We start from the raw sequence: 14,331 nt of genomic DNA, 5'->3' as shown, positions 1-14,331 counted from the left end.
CAAATTTCAATATTAATTCCATTAATTCCTGATAAATACTCTCAGCAAACTAAGAATAGACGGGAACTTCCACAACATGAAACAGTGCTACAAAAAACCTACAGCTAACATCATACATAATGATGAAAGATTGAATGCTTTCCCCCATGACAGGCTGAATTACATCCCATCCTCCAAATTCATATGTTCAAATCCTAACCCATTGGTACCTTAAGATGTACCATGGGTATTTGGAGATATGGTTTTTAAAGATGTAATTAAGGTAAAATGAGGACACATGGCTAAGCCCTAATCCAGTATGACTGGAGCCCTCATAAGAACAGGAGAATAGGACACAGACGGATACAGAGAAAGACCATGTGAAAAGGCGGCCATCTGCAAGCCAAGGAGAGAAACCTCAGAGGAAACCAAACTTTCCAGCACCTTGATCATAGACTCCTAGACTCCAGAACTGTGAGAAAATACATTTCTGTTGTTTAAGCCACCCAGTCTGCAATATTTTGTTATAGCAGCCCTAGCAAACTAATCATCTCCTAAGATTAGGAAAAGACAAATATGTCTTCCTTCATCACTTCTACCTAGCATTGTCCTGGAAGTTAAGGCCAGTGCCAAAAGTCAAGAAAAAAAAATTAAAATTGTCCAGAATGGGAAGGGACAACTAAAAATATTTTTGTTTGCAGATGACAAGAATGTCTAAGTAGGCCAGGCGCAGTAGCTCACGCCTGTAATCCCAGCACTTTGGGAGGCCAAGGTGGGCGGATCACAAGGTCAGGAGATTGAGACCATCCTGGTTAACATGGTGAAACCCCATCTCTACTAAAAATACAAAAAACTAGCCAGGTGTGGTGGTAGGCGCCTGTAATCCCAGCTACTCAGGAGGCTGAGGCAGGAGAATGGCATGAATCCGGGAGGCAGAGCTTGCAGTGAACCGAGATCGTGCCACTGCACTCCAGTCTGGGCGACAGAGTGAGACTCTATCTCAAAAAAAAAAAGAAAGTCTATGTAGAAAATCTTATGAAATATGTTTAAAGGGTATCAGGATTAGTGAGCGAGTTTAGCAGAGTTGCATTTTATAAAATCAACACATAAAACTATTTTATTTCTCTATACAAGCAACAAAAAGCAGAATTCAAAATTGCAAGACACTACTATTTACAGTAGCTTAAAAAAATATTAAATACCTGAGGTTAGGTATGACAAAAGGTACACAAGACCTGTTCAGTGTTAATCACTGAGATAAATCAACAAAGACCTAGATAAATGGAGAGATATATCATGTTCATGAGCCAGAAGACTTGATACTGTGAAAATGTCATTTCTCCCAAAATTGACCTAGAGAATCAACACAACCCCAAAAGGAAACACCAGTCAAAATTCCCAAATTCCTTTTTTGTAGAAATTGAAAAACTGATTCTAAAATTCATATGGAAATGTGAAGGACCTAGAATAGAAACAACAACTTTGAAAATAAAGAACATAGTTGGAAGACTAACACAACCCACTTTCAAAATGTATTATAACACTATAGCAGGAGTTAGCAAATTAAGACCTGCAGACCAAATTCAGCCCATGACCTGTTTTTTACAGTCCTCAAGCTAAGAGTGGTTTTTATATTTTTAAATGCTTGTTAGAAACACACACACACACACACTGCAGAGGACATATGTGCCCCACAAATCTTAAAATATTTACTATCTGACCCATTATGGAAAAAGTTTGCTGACCCTCAAGCTACACTAACCAAGACAATGTAGTATTGTCAAACAGACACACAAATAGATCAGTGGAACAGAAGAGAGAACCCAAAAATAGACCCATACATATATGGACCACTGATTTTTTTACAAAAGTGCAAAGGCAATTCAGTGGACAAATGATAGTTTTACTATCAAATGGTGCTGAAAGAATTGGATATCTATGTGCAAATAAAGTAAACTTTGGTCTATGCTAAACTTTGCATAATACACAAAAATTAACTCAAAATGTATCATAATCTAAATGTAAGCCTAAAATTATATAACTTCTAGAAGAAAACATAAAAGAAAATCTTTGTGACCTTGGATTTGTCAAAGATAACCCTTAGATATGACACTAAACCAAGATCCATGAAGAAAAAAATTGACAAATTGAACTTTAACTAAATTTAAAATGTCTGTTCTCAAAAGTCACTGTTAAAAGATTAAAATACAAACCAAATACTAGAAGAAAAATTTGCAAATCATGTATCTGATAAAGAATTTGCATTGGAATACACAAAGAACCCTCAAAACTCAATAATCAAAACCTAATATGTTTTAAACAGGCAAAATATTTGAACAGACACTTCACTAAAGAAGATATAAGCATAGCAAATAAGCACATGAAATGAGGGTCAACATCATTAGTCATCAAGACAATGCAAATTAAAACTTCAGGTAAATACCACTACACGTCTATCGGAATGACTAAAATTAAAATTATTGGCCATACCAAGTATTGGCAAAGATGTGAAAGAAGTGGAACTCTATACTGCTGACAGAAATGTCAAAATGGCAGAACTACTTTTAAAAACAGTTAGGCAGTTTCTTAAACATATGAACGTACACCTATTATGATCATGCCTAGGGGTAGTTCCAAGAGAATGAAAACATGTGTACATATAAAGACTTGTGCCCAAATGTTCATAGCAGCTTCGTTTGGAGTAGCAAGAAACTGGAAGCAAACCAAAGAGCTATCATCACATTAATGAATAAACAAACTGTGATATAACCATACAATGGAACAGTATTCAATGGTGAGAAAGAATTAACTATTGAAAATGCAACAACATGGATAAATCTCAAAATACTTATGCTGTGTAAAAGACATCATACCAAAAAAAAAAAAAAGAAAAAGTACATACTCTGATTCAATTTATAGAAAATACTAGAAAACAGAAACTAATCTATTTGACAGAAAGCACATGATCCTGGGGATATGGAGAGGGTAGGCAAAAGAGATCAGGAGGAAGGGAAAAGATGCAAGAAAACTTTGGGAATGACGAAGATGTTCATTATCTTGATTGCGATAATGAGTTCTCAATTACATACATACATCAAAACTTAGCAAATTTTATGCTTTAAATATGTACATTTAAGTTATACCAACTACACCTCTATAAAGCTGTTTTTAAAAGTAAGGCAAGCTACAATTTTTACTTTGCTTCAAAAATTAAACTAATTTTTTACTTAAAGCAAATAAACAAACCAAAAACACTGCCATTTAAGTACTGAGTGTGATAGAACACAAAATTTCACTGAGACACAAACATAAAGCAGAGAAAAATCCAAGACTACCCATCATTTGTTAGCAAATATAAATCATTTGGGGAAACCCTGAATATTGTACACACCATATTTCACTCTCCACCCTCAGTTCCATCTTGGACATTCTCTGTGTACATTAGTATGCAAAAGACTCCACAGGTCCTGAGGAAGGAAACTTACTTGACTGGCCCAGGCCCATTTTTCCCAGATAACTGTTAGTATTCCATAGAACTGGCATCCATGGGTACACTTTAGAAGACAATTGTATAGACTGTAGGTGTTAGCAGACATCAAGTAAGGGTGATAGGCATAGCAAGGAAAAGAGGGATTACTTCTAGCCCTAATATTTTTTAATCTATGACACTCAAAAGTTGGACTATTAAGCTAGACCCAAGTCAAGATCAAAATACATGCTAGAAACACTCTCAGAACATTTTAATTACATTTTAAATGTCATAAAAAGGGGGAGGAAATAAAAAGAGATGATGAAGTCCAAAGTCAATCGATAATTTGCCTTTGCTTCTTACAGGTTTTACCATATTCTGTCCTTGACAAATTTCTGTATTATCTTAGCTGTGAATTAACCTCTATGCTTTGCAGACTAAGTTAATCCTTCTGTAAACTTTACATCTTTATGGTTCCATGTCTAAAAGGATAACCATCACCAAGTTAAAAATGCAAGCAATAATTTCTAATTTCTTTTTTTTTAGAATCTCTAAAAGTCATTTTAATTTGCATTATATATTTCTCTCTACCGTTTTACAGAGACAGAGACCAGCTTTTCATTTTCAAGGATTGATGGACAATCATCCATGAGCTCTTGAAGTTTAATAACAGAAAACTGTACTTGTTTCTCAAATCATTTGGCTACTGTAAGAAGCTGCAGGTCACAAAATGCACATTCGGTAAACTACAGTCCTATTGGCAAACCTCGGTTTGAGAGTGCAACAGGAATACTCACTGCTGGCTATCCTGCCATGTTTAGAGCCTGTGTGAAACTATCATCCTGGGCACTTCTTGTTCTGTTGTCTTCTTTGATGAACTCCAAGTATGGTACTGCCTCACTCAGGGTGGTGGGAGTTAGCAAGACATCTACTCCAGAGTTAAAAGCGTTCACAAAATCATTAGCAATGAGGTATCTCACCTTCTGTGCTTTGATGAAATAATTTTCATAGTTTTTTTTAAACAAGAAAAAGTTTCCTGAGAGAATTCTTCCTCTCACCACATCATTGAATCCTTCTTGTCTGGTTGCAGCATACCTGGCTTCACTGGACACATCAATTTCACATCAGTGACCATATCGTAGCCCATCAAATCTTGCCATATTTGATGCCACTTCCAATGTGTGCAATACATGGTAGCAGACAACTGAATAACTGGTGTGAGGAAGAGATGCTTCAATTACTTTGGCCCTCACAGACTAAAAGAGGTCAGCAAATTTGGACTGAAGAGATTGTACTTCACTGATAATTATGGTACAAGATATTTTTTGGAATTCCTATACATTGTTTGTTTACATCTGTCAAACTGGGAAGTATGAATGGTTTAACAGGATCTTGTACTGTGGTAGAATCCTTGGGGTCATGTCCAGCCAGTACACCCAACACAACTGCTGCATCATCCACACATCTGGTTAAGATTCCTGGCAGATCCATCAAATTCACCAGGGAAATGAGACCATGACGTGAAAGTAAGCCATAGCTTGGTTTGAAACCAACAGGTTTAATTTTCCTCTGATTTGTATTCCCATACTCCTATTATAGTTCATGACACATTGCATTATAACTATATGTTAATGTATCTGTCTTCTTTGCTCCTGAAGGCAGACACTGTCTTATTCAACACTCAGTAAATGTATTTTAAATTGAATTATCATCATTAATAATATATTAATGGTTTTCCTCAAAACACACACACACTCTCTCTCCCTCACACACACAGAGGGAGGGAGTGGGAAGGGGGAGAGAGAGAGAGAGAGAAACTTAGGAGGAGCTATAAGAGAAGGTTACAGTTTTAGCTCTTGCCTTTTCATGGATTACAACCTAAGACAGATAATAAAGAAAGACATGGATGATCACAGTGAACTTCCGTAGTATAGACCTGAAAAGGAGGCAGACAATGAACAGATAAGATAGTAAATAAATCAGGACTTTTGCCTGCAGCAGTTGAAGCAAAAACCCTAGTGCAAAAAAAAATTACATTGGCTCACAGACCTAGAAAATTCAAGAAATGTATCTGACTAAAGGTACAGCTAAACCCAGGGTTTCAGATTATATCGCTTGGATGTCTAATACCCATTTGAAGCCTAACATGTCAAAAACCTGACCTTCTTCTAATCATTCTCCAGAATACACTCCCTATTGTGCCTTCTGCATCTCAGGAAATGGCAGCTCCATTGCCTCGGTTATTCAGGCCAGGAACCCTAGAGTCAGTCTTGATCCCTCTCTTTCTCTGACTCTCCACATCTAATCCGTCATCATATTGTAGGCTCCACCTTCAAAGTGCATCCTGAATGCAATGTTCTTACTACATCTCCTAAACCAAATCATTCCTCACCTAAATAAATATCCTTTGCCTTCCTAGGGTCACTTTTCAACATAGACCAGAAAGACAGTTTAAAGTAAGTCAGATCATGTCCCCTCTTTGCAAAATCCTCCATTGCCTTCTCATCTCACTCCACACAAAAGCCAAAATCCTTACAATGGCCTCCAAGGCCCCATGCTATAGGCTTCCCTCCCCTCTCATCATCACCTCCTCATCTCCCCCTCACTCTGCCCCCGCCATACTGGTCTCCTTGCTCTTCTGTTACTCAAACAGACTGAGCATGTTCTCATTCTCAGGCCTTTGCATTTGTTCTTCCCTTTGTCCAAATATGCACTTCCTGCAGATGTCTGCATAGCTCACACTCTCATCCTGCAGACCTTTTCGTAAAATCATTTTCTCAGAGAGGCCCTCACAAGCTGTTCTTTCAAAACCACAACAATCCCCACCACCCAATTCTCTATTTTCCTTCCTCATGGTTTATCTCCACAGCACTTATCAAACATGCTACCTAATGTACTGAATTGTGTTTATTTTCTGTCTCTCCTTGCTAGAATGTAAATTCCTTTCTCCATTGGTAGATACCCATGTGTTCCAGGAAGAGATGATGGACAGTTGCTCCTTTTCCACCACAGTTCAGTGCAGCATTGAACTATGTCACCTGGACCTGAAGTTTTATAGGGTTTCTTACCAAAAAACGATTCTTTCAGCTTTTTCCAGTGTTCCCTTTTCCACTGGGGGTCAACCCTAGTCCTGGAGCCAGGATATAGAACAAGACACCATCCCACCCCCAACTGGGACCATATAATATCCATCCTCCCTGCTTTGATAACAGAACTCCCGAGTTTCAGCTGGCAGCCTATGTGGCCATGTGCATAAACCCTGAACAACAGAATGTGAAAAAATGATATGTGCCACCTACGAGTTGTACCCCTGAAAAGAAATGTGTAAGTACTTCCCTGACTCTTTCTCTTTGATTTCCCTTTGCTGGTGAAATAACAAGAATTATCATCTGCCTTGGACTCTGAGATGGGAGCTCTAAGTAGAGGACTTCACTGACACCTGGCAGCCCTGGACTACCTCCTCCTGTACAGTGATAGAAGGAAGAGAGAAACTTCTATCTCAGTTGAGCCATTATATCTTGAAGTTTATTTGTTATAGCAGCCTGGCTAAAACCCTAACTAATACAAAAATTACACTGAGAATGTCTTTCTTGCCTTTGGGTATTTTGGGAGCAAAGGAAAATAACTGGGGGTTGAAGAAAGGGAGTAGAAGAGAAATTAAGAACTACACAGTTCCAGACCCAATTCTTCCACAGAAGGCTGGGGCTTCTCATATCATAAAAACATCAGAGCTCCTACTTGTACCGGTATGAAATAGCCTCAAGCAAAACTGCAGATATGCTGTTGTTAGTTAATTTTTAAAGGTTTATATATATGCAAGTGTTATAAATGTAGACTATTTATGGAAGAATATCAACAAATTTCTTAGGTGGCTGCCTCTGGAGACGGGGACTGAAGGATAGGAAGACAGTGTTGGAGGAAAAGAACTCACTTTTGGATGCTTTCTGAATATTATTTCACGTGTAACTACTAAAAAATAACATTTAAACCTTAAGAAGTCAACAAGTTAAAACTAATTTTTAGAGAGGATTAAAATCTCAGCTATTAACCCTTTATCTCATATGAATGATTTTCACCCTTTTTGGGTGACCATAGCTCACAGTGGCACAATGAGAAAAAAATGTCGCATTTTTGAAGGCCATTGTTATTAGTGGATGTGAAAGCAAACTTCCTTTTGGACATAAGTATGTACAGCTTTCAAATGGCACAAGAAAAATCAGATCTTTCCTCAATGTATTTTTTTGTTTGCTGCCAGTGGAAGCAGAAATCACCAGCAGCCTAGCATCCTTGAAACTTTCCCTCCTTTCCCCCGACATCATCATCATTTTATAAAGGTCATGCCACAATGAATGGGTTGCCAAGTCAGGGTGAAGGCAGCTCCGCCACGGCCCTCATTACGCTGATCTGTGCTGTCTTCCATCCCTCATCAGCAGCGAAGTCAGTATTTCATCTGGGAGCTAAAATTAAGTCATCACCCCTCCTGTGAGCAACGCTCCTCCTGAAATAAAAATTTTACAACGTTAGGTTGGAGGAGGATCACTTAGCATTTGAAAACACTTCCCCTGCGACCTTGAGCTTTTATCGCTTGGGAGCCAAAATAAAATCTCTCAGGCAAGATTTATGAATAAATAATTAACCATGAAAATAAAAGCAGCACTGAAAAAGAAGTAGGTCCTTTCCATTTACAGCCAAAGTTGGGGTGTGTGTGTGTGTGTGTGTGACTTTCTCTTTTATGCACACGGTGTTTTCAAGAAAAAAAAATCCAAGATATAAAAGCCTGACCTAACCACAGGAGCCATAAGACATTCGGACAGATTCTGCATGGCCTGCTTCTTCCATGGGCCTTCCTGGATCCTCAGAAAGTACCCAGGCCACCCAGACACTGAGCAGCAAGGACAGCCCTCACTGCTCTCCATCCTCCTGGGACTGGCTTCTCCCCACCCCACTCCACCCTTCCCCGCAAGAGCAAGGGGTGTTTCCCCAGTGGTCCACCTGCCAGCCAAGGTGGGTCTGAAGGAGAGGCAGCGGGAACTTAGTCCCGCAGAGAAGACTCTGGGCTCACACATCCCCCATCTCAGAGCAGGGCTCTCTAAAAGCAGTTCACCCAGTGAAACAAAAATGACAACACTGGGGAACACTCAGCTCAATTTCAAGGCAACCAGGAAAAATAATCACAAATTAAGAGAGCTCTCTCCCTCCTTTAAATGCAAACTCAGCATGTGGAGGAGGAACGCAGTCCAGTCTTCGGTTCCAACTGTCACAAGCTCTCTCTGAAGAACTGCAGTGCCTTCCTCTTCCTGAAATGCTCACCTCCTGGTGAGCTGCCCATCCCAGTTCAAGCAAAGAAAACACTTCCAGCATGAATGACAGGAATTCAAAGAGATGAGGCCTTGCTGCCTCCCGGTGAGAAAACTGACTGAGGGGCAAAGAGCCCAGGGATCTCCCTAGCCTGTCCCAGGGCGCGCAGTCCCTGAGGAAGCATGAGTCTTGAACTTCATCCTAACGTTGGAAATCTAAACTTTTTCTTTTTCATCTTCACAGCATCTATTGTTTTTCTTTAGACTGCTCTAACCTGCCTCCCTGCTGACTCATTTTTGTCATGTATTCTCTGAAGAAAGATAACAGACCAAATTATTCTGAAGCATAACTGCCTGTTAAAAGTCAGAAGAAGAACTTGCCCAGCCTCCTCCTCTGAAGCAGGCGCTCCTCCACAGGGTGGACGGGAGGCAGGCCAAGCCTACAGGCTGGTGGAGAGCCCTGTTCCTGCAGATAAAAGTGGCAGAAACACTCCTCCCATCAAAAGAAGTCAAATAAAGGTTAATCTTTTACATCCCCAATCTTCCCTTCAGAAAGGAGGTTAATTTTAAGAATTCCTCTAGCAGTTGAATAATCCCTAAGGGTTCTTCTGTCTTCACTATTCCAGGATTCCCAAGCTTCCTACTTTGCTCAGGAGGTCTTCAGTGACTCTGCATTTCCATGACATTTCTCAATATTAAAGTTCCCTGAAGAACCTTAGGAGACAGGATTAACAAAAGCACTTTGTCTTACAGTTAAAACTGTAAGACAGTATTAACAAAAGCACTTTGTAAACCCTATACATGCTACTAATGGCAGTTTGCTCGTCCAAAAAACTGCTCACTTCTGTTTGCCTATATTCCAGAAAAACTTCAGCTGCTATTTACCTTATTCTTAAATCAAGTTTTTTATTTGATTCTTGCCTTCGATATTTTTAAGCAGCTCCACTGAGGTGTAATTGGCAAAGAACAAACTGCAAATATTTTAATTATACAATTTGAGAAGTTTTAATAAATATAAACACCATGAACAATCTCTATAATCAAGATAATAAACATATTCATCATCCTTAAAAGTTTTCCCAGGCCCTTCTTACCTCAATTTATGAGCAAAATAACATTGTTTCTTACCCTAGACCTAATCATAATTAGCTGTGTGACCTTGAGCCTCTTTGCAAGTTTTCATCTTTTCACCTGTTCAAGGAGAGAATTGTATCAGATGATCTTCCTAGTCCTCCAAGACAAAGCCTTCTATGAATCTAGGCTTGAAATCAACCTTCAAGGACAGAGGTCACCCGTGAATTTCCTCATTGTTTTTTCTGGCCACAAAATTTATTCTCAAGCTATGGCACTCATGATGATACACATGGCATCATAATATTTATTTTTGTTTCTAAGTAGTTCTACAATGTAGCCTCTATAATAGGACCGCTTTCATGGGCCAGTGACCTGCGCAGCCACACACCCTCAGAAGGGCCATGCTGTTGAAGTTCAATGCTCTGCAGTTGCCATCTTGAAATTCTTAATAATTTTGTCTTTGAATTTGTGGTTAGTAAATGAAGTCTAATGAGACCATGGAGCTGCAGGCTTGGAGCTTTGACTCACATACGCTCCTACGTGCCACCACCTCCCTACCTGCTTGCCTTTTCAGACAGGCTCTCAGCAGTCCACTCCCTAACCCCTGGTGTCCTGGCCCAGTCTGACCTCCTCATTCCTAAGACCAAATTGCATCAACAGAAGACGACTGCATTCTGCTGTCATTCTTTGCCTCAAGGAGCGAGAGGATCAGGGTTAGACACTCACCCCATGGCATCTTGGGACAGGACAAGACAGCATCCATCCTGCACCAGGCTGACAGTACCACTATGTGTTTGGTGGGTGACCAGTGGGGAGGGATGTATCATCCACCTCAGTCTAGGTACCAAGTACATCCAAGCAGGGGTTAGAATAGAACAGCCAGCATGTAGGAAGGGGAGACTGACTTTGCCATCCCATCCAGCCCCACATTTTTATTTTGCACTGGGATCCACGAAGTATGTGCTTTTTAAAAGAATATTATGAATATAAATTGCCTGTTGCAGACCAGGAATCAACAAGACAGCCTCCCATCTGTGCCCTTTCAAGAGGTCATGCAGGAAATAACATTGCATAGTGCTAAAAGCAATGACTATTTAATGATCCTCTGGCCCTTGATCATCCTGTCACTCAGGGACAGGCAAAGACAGGTGAAGAATCTCCAGCTGGTTTAAAGAAAAGTGTGAAATGGTGTTAGCCAAGCTGGAGCTGAGCTTTAGATGCCTCTAAATTGCATCTAAGTATATGCTAAGCCTACCTGGTCTGCTCTCAAATGGGGACTCTGCCCCTCCTCTCTGGATAACTCTGCCACCACCTCACTGCTGCCAGAGATGGCTTGGTTTTAAAAGAAAATAGTACCTGTATTAGTTTACTAGGGCTGCCATAGTAAAGCACCACAAACTGGGAAGCTTAGAACAGCAGAGCTTAATTGTCTCACAGTTCTAGAGGCTAAAAGTCCAAGATCAAGGTGTCAGCAGGACTGATTCCATCTAAGGATTGTGAGGGAGAGTCTGCTCCATGCCTCTCTCTTAGCTTCTGGTGGTCTGCCTACAATCTTTGCCATTCCTTGGATTTTAGATGCATCACACCGATCTCTACCTTGATATTGACATAGTGCTGTTCTTCTTATAAAATTTTCCCCTTTTATAAAAGCAAATTCGTGTTGGATTAGGAATCCACCCTACCCCACTATGACCTTATTATAACTAACTAATTATATCTGCAATGACCTTATTTCCAAATAAGGTCACATTCTGAGTTGTTACAGGTTAGGACTACAACATACATTTTGAGATGACACAATTCAACCCATAACAGGAGCCCTGAGTAGACCATCAGAGACAATGCTTCAGTAAATAATTACTCCTGGGAGAGGAAGCACACTGGCTGACTCAAAATTCACACTAACAGTGAGCACCTTTCGGAGAGAAGAGAAAGCAAAACCTAAGGTCCTTTGGCTCTACAACACAGTTGGGGTACAGAAGAAAAGGTTGGAGGGAGAGAGAAGAAAGGGGAATAAAGTATCCTCACAGAATACAGGCATAAAGAATGTAAAAAAGAGTGACAAAGCCCAAGTACAGCCTTTACTGGCTCTGCAAAAGGCTCAGTCCTGAGGCTGGAGCATAGTTGCCTTTCTCAAAAGGTTGCCTATCCCCACTGTGTAACTTTACTGTCATTTTCCTAATGTGGAAACTTAAACCAACACACACACACCCAACACATGCACACACACACACACGTGCACACATACCTACTGTCCTCTTTAATAATGTTTCCTTTGCTGCCACAAGGCCTGTTTCTCTTCCAAAGCAAGTTCTTCCAGAAACTACTCCTTCATCTCCAACTATGCCCAGAAGAATCAATACTTTTATTAAGCAAAATCCTGCAGCATCTGCAGACCTGGATATCAGAGTCCTGCTAAGAAGGAAGAAAATAAGTTGCAATTGCTGCACTCTCAGAAAAATGGTCATCAATTTAAAGCTTCTTCGAATATACTCCAGTATATTACAGTGTACATACAAAACGGCGGGAGGGTATTTTAAGTCCTATTAGGAGTCCCTAACTAAGTTATCACCAGTCAAAACCAGCAGCTATAATCTCTTCTACAATCTTGCTTTTGTAAACAACATGCTATGGTGTCAGCTGTCTGTAATAAGAAGACAAGGTAATCGTATGTTCTCAAGAAAATTCATGCACTTGTTAATGGCCCTAAACGTTCAACAAATTAGCAGACTTTAAAAATTCATTAACACTTCTGTTCTTAATCTATGGATTTGTTCATTTAATAACTGTGAGCTCATAGTAAGGATTTATTAGCATATCACAGGAAATGGTTTGGTTGTGTCCACACCCACATCTCATCTTGAATTCCCATGTGTTGTGGAAGGGATTCAGTGGGAGACAACCAAATCATTGGAGCAGGTCTTTCCTGTGCTGTTCTTGTGATGGTGAATAAGTCTTATGAGATCTGACGGTTTTATAAAGAGGAGTTTCCCTGCACAAGCTCTCTCTCTTTGCCTGCCACCATCCACATAAGATGTGACTTGCTCCTCCTTACCTTTTGCCATGATTGTGAGGCCTCCCCAGTCATATGGAGCTGTAAGTCCATTAAACCTCTTTTTTGTGAATTGTCCAGTCTTGGGTATGCCTTTATCAGCAGCGTGAAAACAGACTAATACACCACAATTGCTATTTGGAGGATCTGGCCAGGTGATGTGTAAGATGGGGTTTTACTTTTCTAAACCTGTGTATGTTGAAATCCTCTGCAAGGGAAATTAACCAAGTCTTGTCCAGAGGTGAAGCAACATGGTTTTGAATGGTCTAGCACTACAGAATAATAATTGACATAAATAAATACCAAATTCTTTGCATCTTCCCAAATGTTCTAGGAGGTAGGTCCTATCATTATTCTCATTGTATTGTCCTAAGCCTTGGTCACATGAAGTCAGGGGCCCACCCTACACCAGTATGACCTCATCCTAACTTAACTAATTACATCTGAAATGACTCTATTTCTAAATAAGGTCACATTCTGAGCTACTGAAGGTTAGAGCTGCTACATATGAATTCTGGGGGTATACACCTCAACCCATAACAAGGGCCATGAATAGACCATCAGAGAACATGCAGAGCCATGAAGAAACTGCAGCTGCAGAGAAGCAGCCAGACTGCTGGACTCCAGAGCAAGGAGCTATGTGAAGGAAAAAAAAAGAAAAAAGAGAATGTGAGAAAAGGGAGAAATGAAGCTCATATACACTTTTATTTCATGGTGACAGTGATAGAGAAGGAGAAGGAGGGGAGAAAGAGAGTTCTACTCCTTTCCATGGTCAGTATCTTTTAGTTGTTCCTTTTCTCATAGTTTCGAGCCCATTCCTCTGTTTCTGAAACTACAGTTTCATAAGATATTTTGCTGTTATTCCATAATTCCAAACTACCTGACAAGGAGATTCTCAGCCCATGGTAATTTAGGGAATCAGATGCTCTTAAACAGTGGTTGATGTAATAAATATGACAGGCCCCAAGTGATGATCAATGCATATCTAATGCACTCATTTGCTGAGAATTGCTTGAAATCAGTGGACTTCGCAGTAATTAACATTGTCTATATGCACATACACACAAACACCATGGCCAAATATCACATTAAAGAGATGGCCTGCTGGAGGAAAAAAACAGCAGATCTGTATCAGTCAAAGTAGACTTCTATTACAAAATACCATACATTGGGTGGCTTAAACAACAGAAATCTATTTCTCACAGGCTGGAAGTCCAGAATCAGGATGCCAGCATGGTTGGGTTCTGATGAAGGCACTCTATTTTTTTTTTTTTTTTTTTTTTTTGAGATAGAGTCTTGCTCTGTTGCCCAGGCTGGAGTACAGTGGTGTGATCTCTGCTCACTGCAACCTCTGCCTCACAGGTTCAAGCAATTATCCTGTCTCAGCCTCCCAAGTAGCTGGGACTACAGGCATGCATCACAAGGCACTCTTACTGCTTTGCAGATGGCCTCCATCTCAC

General features: G+C 40.1%; 1 protein-coding gene and 1 pseudogene across 1 annotated transcript in view; one reads left to right on the top strand and one right to left on the bottom strand.

Moving 5' to 3' along the window:
• Positions 1–14,331, top strand: part of MIA3 (MIA SH3 domain ER export factor 3) — a 935,339-nt gene that overhangs the window by 543,767 nt on the left and 377,241 nt on the right. The gene's annotated exons all lie outside the window — the stretch shown is intronic.
• Positions 4,036–6,302, bottom strand: LOC126954683 (glutamyl-tRNA(Gln) amidotransferase subunit A, mitochondrial-like; annotated as a pseudogene).

Source organism: Macaca thibetana, chromosome 1 (assembly GCF_024542745.1).
Source record: "Macaca thibetana thibetana isolate TM-01 chromosome 1, ASM2454274v1, whole genome shotgun sequence".
Classification (NCBI taxonomy): Eukaryota; Metazoa; Chordata; class Mammalia; order Primates; family Cercopithecidae; genus Macaca; species Macaca thibetana.
Note: the sequence above shows the minus strand (reverse complement) of the source record. Positions and strands in the feature narration are given on the sequence as shown.